Consider the following 8,264-nt stretch of genomic DNA (forward strand, 5'->3'; position numbering starts at 1 on the left):
AACTAAAATGTATGCATACATTTAAACGTATATTTTCATTTTTGACAAATATTGAAAATCTTTTTATTATTTATGATATTTGGATTATTTTAATATGTGTGTGTATGCATACTTTTTTTCTATTATTTAGAACTAATATAAACATGCTAATTGCACCTAGAAATATTTTTTGATATATATTCTTTTATAATTTATGTTACAGCTTGCACCTGTTTTACAAAATCTTCAAGGTTCAAATAAAAGGTAAAGTTATATATTTCTTTATAATGCATATTTAGTGTTACTTTGGTTTTACGTGTAGTGTATATATGATATGTTTACATAAGTACAATAAAATAATTGCTTTATAGATTCGACAAAATGCCACGCAAGATTGCCGTGCCACCAGAAGAGAGCATCCCAGTTGTAAAAAGATTTATGAAACAGTTTGAAATTGAACCCTTGCGGAATCTATCGCTGAGCTTTTCTTCATTTTCGATCAGATCGACGATCCACTTCTTGTGTACGTTGTAAAATACAGCCGAGAAATCTTTATTCATCAAATGATCTTGTAATATGCCCTTCTGTTCAGCCTCAGTGCCAATAAAAGATACAGATAACGATACATTTATGGCTAATTGATAGGGTTCATAAAATTGCGGTTCCAAAATCATGATCGAGTCTAGAGCAACTTCCTCAGTGTTGCCGTAGTCAATGTAATTAACATAGGCCATTGTTTCGGTGAGACTAACGATTCTTCCTCTGTACCATTGACCGTCGTCTAAATATTTCGTTGCGCATAATAAATGTACCTCTGGCTCGAGTCTTTGACCAGAATTAGTGTAATACTGTTGAAGATCTTCCGACAGTTTAGTCTCAATATCCACGTCCGAATACCGTTGCAACCAGATATTGGTAGAATGATCCGCATACGACACCGAGACCTTGTGAGTTGAACTTAGAATAGGCATCGGACATACGGGTGGTATCTTCTCCTCAGTATTCATTATCCCATTGCCGGATAGATCGTATAATTTTACGATATAAGTCTATACGAACAAAAGATGGTAATATCCAAGAAAATGTTAATATTTATTTGAAACTTACTTATATATTTGTAACTGCAGCGTAAAATTTATACAAACCTGCTATTATTGACTTCTTCCACATAGACTAACACTTCTTTGCCTTCGAGTTCCTTCAATTGTTTATCTACGTTGGACGACGCTGGCACATCTTGTAGGGAGCATTCTAACGCTTGGTTCTGCATGACTACGAGCTCTCCAGGTAGAGCTAAAGCCTAGATCATTAGATTGTCATATTAATAATGGGAATTAATGAATATCAAAACTACAAGTTTCTTATTTATACATATTCATAATTTCAACAGTTCCAATATGACAATTTCGTATTGCAACATGATATATGGCATTAACTCGCATCGTGGAAGCAATAAAACCTGTAGAAATATTTGTAAATATCTGTCTATGTACACTCTCATCATTCAGGATTTCATCGTATGCCCCAGTATCAATGAACTTTACATCAAACCCGACGGACCGTGTACAGTTAATCACCACAGCTCGCTTCCATGTTCCATTTGTATAGACTAAACAACCCGTGCCAAGACATAACTCGCGAGTTGATAATCGCGGCATCACCTGATATTAACTTCTTATCAATAAGATTCGCTTGAGTTCATGCGAACGATCGTTAGGCTGAATGAGAAGGTACAAGCTCTTTTCAATGTTAAGTTATTGTTATTTTAGGAAATTTGAACATTATGATGAAACATTCATTATGATACTGTTACAATCAATTTTTAATTATTTATCTGTTAATACCATACATCGTGCAATGATATTTAAGACATTTTATTTTATAAAGTCGAAATTATAAATATTACTACAGTTTCAGAAAGTACGATTCGATTCATTCAGGAATGTTGGGCTAGATATAAATTTTGTTATAGGATGAACCAGATTCATGATGTTAGTCATTTGTGTTAACGATATATTAAATTTTTAAATACATGAATAAAATTCTTTTCCATCACCGTAATATATTATATTTCAGAATCAAAGTTCAAGAAATAATATGAGTAATTTCTAATTTGTTTAATTTTCGAATCTTAGAATTTGTTTAATCATTTAAGAAATTGAAGAAATTTCAATTTAAATTACAATTAAATTACAATTTAAATATATGGATTTTGTTGTAATTATTAAATAATGATATCATAGCTTGTGAATAAGACAAGCCGTTAGTTCATGGTTGTTAGAAAATGAGAAGTTACTTTTCTAATTTTCCATAAAGTTTATGAGCAATATATGACAGAATATGATTCGTGGCTGAAATGCATTTGTACTAAATAATACCTTTGTATCTTTATTAGCCATGTATTGATCAACAATGCTTTCACATTTTGAAGCAGATGGAAGCTGAACATAAAACTAGGTTGTATTTTTTACATTAGAAACTCTCGTTTTGAGAGTTTGGCCATTCAAGAGGCTTATGTCCACTCTTTCTATAACATTGAGTTCTTTTACTTCTGTATCATGTGTTTCTGGAGCTAAAATATAAAAAATATAATGTTTAAGTGTGTCAAATAATCTGGCATTTAACATATGAAATGCATAACTATTGTTATAAATGTGCATCGGAATATAAATGAATTTTGAAATAATTCTTACCACTGATTGTTTCAGTCGAGGTTTTTGTAGTAAAGGCTGCAAGATTCTTTTGCACCAAAATATTACTCACATCTTGTCCATCATGGTTTAATGAAATTATATATTGATCGTCATTAAAACTATGGAATATGCATTCGTATTTATCAGCACTGAAGCAATTATCGAGCGCGTTACTATCCACTTCAGACCAATTCGAGTTACTATTATTAGGTACGATATCTTTTAAGGAACACTGCACTGCTAATCTAGGCAGATGCATAAATTTCTTCTCGACAGAATAGATATTATATTGATCTACGATTGCGCAATTTCCAAAATCTATGTACTGAACTACGTATGCATCCTTCCACGTATCAATATTCACAACTTCCGCTCGATAAAGAGCTCTATCTTCAGAAAATATAGCTATAACTGCTGAACCAACCTAAAAAAAGTTACACTTTTATTAACTCGATTACAGTAAAAACAAAGTAACACTAAATATGCATTATAAAGAAATATATAACTTTACCTTTTATTTGAACCTTGAAGATTTTGTAAAACAGGTGCAACCGTGTAACATAAATTATAAAGGAATATATATCAAAACATATTCCTTTATAATACGCAGATAAGAACAGGTGACGAAGAAAAACCACCAAGATTTCTGTTCTGCGCAAATACTTGCTCGCGCTTCTTTCTTCTTAATTGCAACAATTGGTTTCTACGTTCATCTTTCCGAAGATTCTTCTCAAAATGCTTAGATGACTTTCCGATAACATTCTGTTTATCTATGCAAGAAAAAATAAGATATAAATCCTCTTTATAGCGTTTTTCACTGTCAGAGCTGGTACGCACTCAGTGCACGTTAAAGCTGTTTTACACTGATTTAATCTCTAATATTCAAAGTAAAATGCAAATATTTCGACTGATAAAATCAAGGGAACCACCATTTGATCTTTTCGCGATTTTCTGCCGATGTTAAGGCCCGTATTCATAGCCAGTTTTATAGATGTTAGCCTTAAATTGATAGAAATAAACCTTAAGTCGTAGGCAAATAAACCAATCTTCGATTACTTTAATGTGAGATAATTTTTCGGTTTTTTTCGTTTTTAAGACTAATAATAAACCAACAAACGCTAAAATTAGACCAACAATCATCAGCAAACGATTACGCATCGATTAGGCTTTTTTTTAATTAAAAATAAAATTTTTCCGGCTAACTTAAGGCTAATTTTTCTTTTTTAATTTAAACAAAAATTAAGAACCAACAAACGTTCTAATTAGGCCAACAATCACCAACAAACGACCAACAAACGATTAAAAAAAAAAAAAATTAATAAAGTCGAAGTTGACCGGCTAACTTACGGGAGGTGGCAGTAGCTGGCAAAAACCGCGAGTCTGGCATCCTTGAATGGAGATGGAGATTCGTGAAACCGGAAGAGACTCTCGTCACTCGTGCTTTGTATCGATTATCGAAAATGGCGCGCATTGCGACTTTTTTTAAGTTACAAACGTGACATTTTATTTTACTGGATATCACAATCACAGACGCTCGCGCGCGCTATTTACCTTGATTATTATACAGTTATTATTACACTATTAACTCCTTAAATCGTACATATATATAAATTAAAATTTAAAATTTAAAGTATTTAAATATTTTCTGATATATATATATATATATATATATATATATATATATAGATGTGACCTGTTTTTATCTGATGTGATACATCCGATAGAAACAGATCAACCTATAGAGGCCCACCACCACCACCGCCAATTCCGATCGGCGGTCCTCTTTTATTTACAATACGTTTTTTTACATTTTTATCATTTATTTTATTTCGCTATATATATTTTTTAAATACATACAACGTTATAAAAGAGTTACATTATAAAATTAAAAATATAAAGTGTACAGAAAAAATTTTATTACAAAACTTTACCATATACATATATACAACATTAGAAAAGTTACATATACAATTAAAAATATAATATGCAATAAAATTATATACAATATTTCTTTTCGACGTGTAATTACATATGCAACATTCGGTATGCGTACAATAATGCGAAATTCTTATGAGCAACTATATACGATCAAGAAGATTGTTAATAAATTTATTACTAATATTTCCCAAAGGAGACTGTTAATTATTGGCATGCTATACAGAATTTACAGTTTTGCAAAGTTCCCTTGTTTGCCACTACCCTCTAGCTTTAAAGTTTAAAACATAGATCAAATGGGCAAAAGTATCTCTGAAATGTTTTACATTAAAGTGCAAAATAATGGCATTAACCTACAAGAGGATACATTAGATCTTTGTAATGATTATTCACCAAGAGACTTCCACATAACTGACATCTTCTATTTGTCTTTATTTATTGCCTTGTTTTATTTATTGACCAGTTCCTTTCCTTTATACATATAATGCTTCATCATATTAGATTAGTATCCTTTTCACCTTGTAACCGAAGCTAAATCTTCAGTCGGTGCGCCAATCTTACACAGAAAGCATTGTCTCGTATCGAATTCGAACACTATTGCGAAGTAACTATTGCGAAGTCGACTGTTTGGTAAGTAGATTACACATTATCATATAACACTTACGAGTTACTATATTTATTAGATAATTTCTTTGGTCTTTTCTCTCTGATTTATAAGTCAGCAGTCAATGCCACGGGTGATTTTGTTCACAAATTTCGCGTCCTAACCACTGATTTAAAGTACATGTCTACATTTCCACTTTATATGCGTTATTATGACGACTCGTTTTAAGATCATAACCGAATTTTAATTTATTATAGTAAATATTACAAAGTTTGCATAATTGAAAACTATATAAGACGATAGGGCTAGTGAACAAAGCTAAGTATAAGTGCTTAAAATATGTATTATAAATTAGTAAATTGAAAAAACAAACGTTTCGTCCTTGAATACGATCATCTTCAGTGCGCGATATACGGATAAGAATTATCCAATGGAAAATAGACAATTGTTGAATTCCAACGGAAAAAACTTAAGTTAAAATCTTACATTATAATTAAGAATTGATTCGATAAATTACATGTGTAGTATCTGACCTTATTGAGAACCTCTTAATGTCTCTCAATAAAGTCAAATACACATGTAATTTATCGGCTCAATTCTTAATTATAAAAAAAACTTAATTAAAAACCGATATATTAATTCAAGTTTTTCCGTTGGGATAATTCTTATCGGTATATTGCGCACTGAAGATGATCGTATTGAAGGTCGAAAATGTGTTCTTTCAGTTTACTGAAATACATATAATACATATTTTAAGCACGTATACCCAGCTTTGTTCGCTAGCCCTATCCTCTTATATTGTTTCAAATTTTAATTGTTACATTTTGAAGAGAGTCTAAAGCTTGAGACCAAAACGTCTGTAATTTGTATTTATGTTTGTATTAAAGTTAATTTTTGTATTTTATATCTCTCACTTTAACAACGGCATTTTGCTCTTATTTTCCTTAAGCTTGGAATATGATATATATATATACATATATATATATATATATATATATATATATATAAAGAGCGTATTTCTTATTTTTGTTCAATTTTTATATATTCACTTTATGCTCGTCGGAAAGCTTAAGATTATTTAATTTACCCATCACCGCGTCGCTGAAGATGGCTCAAAATTGAGCCGAAACGTATACAATTTGTATATTAAATTATTAATTAAATATTACATAACGTTAACTCACGCACAACTAATCGCGTTAGACTTTCAAAGGCTATACTTTTTTCGTTACCGGTTAATATTCTTAGAAATCAGATACGTAGCTAAAACGCATATAAGAAACTAAATCGAATTCCGCGGGAAGTTAAATTACAAACATCGCGTTAACAAAACAATTTGGAAATGAATAGAATCAAATAATCATGTTACAACAGATATCCAGAAAAAATGATTTGTGTCTTTGTTAAATAGCAATTGCCCATATTTTTAGAGTTCCCAAAAGCATTTTTTTTAAATATCGATTAACCATTATTTTCTTTTAATGATATACTAATATCTCCTCAATCTCGTAAATTATTAAATATTACATTCTCTTTAACTATACAAATGTAAGAAATATATTTTTAGAGAGAAACTGCGAAATGGCGTTCATAATGGAGTACTGGGTCCTGGATTGCATAGGAATTCTATAATTCTCATTGGAATCGCTTACTACATAACTCGCAATTTCAAGTACTGGAAAAAACGAGGCGTTCTGGAAATACCGCCAACGCCATTCTTTGGCAATTTCAAAGAGTGTCTATTCCTGAAGAAATCCCCATCATACTTTCTAAAAGAACTCTACGAGCGAAAGAAGGATGTACCTTATATAGGTTTCTACATTTTTAACAAGCCCTTCTTGTTGCTTCGCGATCGCACAGTCATTCGGCACGTCCTCACAGCAGATTCTAATTTTGACAATCGATACTCCTCGGCCGATCCAAAGGATCGTATTGGTTACGCCAATCTCTTCTTCACGAGAGAATCTCACTTGAAATGGAAATTCAGAATAATGCAATTTTTTCATAACAATGATGTACATACGTATACATTTGACCTGATGCTAGAATGCGGAAAGCATTTAGATGAATATCTTGACTCATTGGAATTAAATGGTAAGTTGGAGGGTATATTAATTTAAATAATCCTTGAAATTAAGAAATGTAACAAGACGAGGAAACAAGATAAAGACTGTGACTATAATTACAATCATCTGTAAAATTTTTGTAGTATAAGATATTTTATGTTACTCTAATGCACACGTAGATGTTTGCTTGTTCTCTTCTAATATAATATAAAATGCGAAAATCAGTATAATATCTGCAGGCTAAACAGATTTAATCAACTGATAACATTGCCGGCAGGTAATGGACAAATAATGGACGTAATGGATGTAAGTACAAATTTACCATGGATGTGATATGGAGCATTGCTTTTGGACGCGGTGACGTGAACACGTTTCAAAATCCAGACTCCGATTACAGCAGACATGCCAAAACGATGTTAGAAAATAATTATAGGCGCACCTGGAAGATGCTCGCAATATTCTTCCTACCAAATCTAACTCGTTTTCTTGAACTAAAAGTGTTCGGTAAGAAGACATCCGATTTTATGCGCAAAATTTTCTGGGAGACAATGCGGGATCGCTATAACTATATATCGGAATATGACGAAGATGAGTATCCTGAGCCTCCTTTCATTCCTCAAATCGATCCTCACCCGCGTTATTATAAGAGATACGACCTCATCGATATTCTAGTCGACATCAAGTGGGAATGTTTCTGGATGGACATACACTGAAAATTTCGGTAAGCGAAATAATTACTTTGACATAATTTATATAAAAGAATAAATAAGATGTGTAACATAACGGCTTGCGATAACAAAATCAGAGTAACCGTCATGTTGATCAATAATCATGAGAAACGAATTTATTCACGGCAAGTATCAAAAGCTTTTAGAACTTATAGATGAATTAAATTTCAGACCTTGGACATGTCGAAGAGGATGATCTTTTGGCACAAGCAGCTAGTTTCTTCTTATTTGGTTTTGAAACCATCTCAACGACTTGTGG

The 8,264-nt window shown here is 31.7% G+C and overlaps 1 protein-coding gene and 2 long non-coding RNA genes across 13 annotated transcripts in view; 2 read left to right on the forward strand and 1 right to left on the reverse strand.

Annotated features, from left to right (window-relative positions):
• The window catches only part of Qless (decaprenyl diphosphate synthase subunit 1 qless), a 38,680-nt gene extending 38,076 nt beyond the window's left edge, over positions 1-604 (forward strand). For all 5 annotated transcript variants that reach the window (XM_071706048.1, XM_071706050.1, XM_071706049.1 and 2 more), the window contains 2 exons: positions 203-243; positions 351-604. The gene's annotated coding sequence lies outside the window, so the exon portion shown is untranslated. The remainder of the gene's footprint in view (positions 1-202; positions 244-350) is intronic.
• On the reverse strand, positions 164-4,163 carry LOC139772386 (uncharacterized). Of its 7 annotated transcripts, none has more exons than XR_011718118.1 (5): positions 4,020-4,163; positions 3,184-3,442; positions 2,673-3,096; positions 1,125-2,551; positions 164-1,028 (listed from the first exon to the last, which is right to left on the reverse strand). It is a non-coding gene; the product is annotated as an uncharacterized lncRNA (long non-coding RNA). The 7 variants fall into 7 exon arrangements; XR_011718120.1 differs by lacking the exon at positions 4,020-4,163 and adding an exon at positions 3,602-4,006; XR_011718116.1 differs by lacking the exon at positions 4,020-4,163 and adding an exon at positions 3,510-4,006.
• A 916-nt stretch (positions 4,164-5,079) lies between these two features.
• LOC139772387 (uncharacterized) lies at positions 5,080-7,816 on the forward strand. Its single transcript, XR_011718122.1, has 4 exons — positions 5,080-5,237; positions 6,779-7,305; positions 7,555-7,583; positions 7,675-7,816. It is a non-coding gene; the product is annotated as an uncharacterized lncRNA (long non-coding RNA).
• Positions 7,817-8,264: the final 448 nt, after the last annotated feature.

This window comes from Temnothorax nylanderi, unplaced genomic scaffold (assembly GCF_030848795.1).
Source record: "Temnothorax nylanderi isolate EJ_2023f unplaced genomic scaffold, tnyl_v1.0 TNYL_tig0048_pilon, whole genome shotgun sequence".
NCBI lineage: Eukaryota > Metazoa > Arthropoda > Insecta > Hymenoptera > Formicidae > Temnothorax > Temnothorax nylanderi.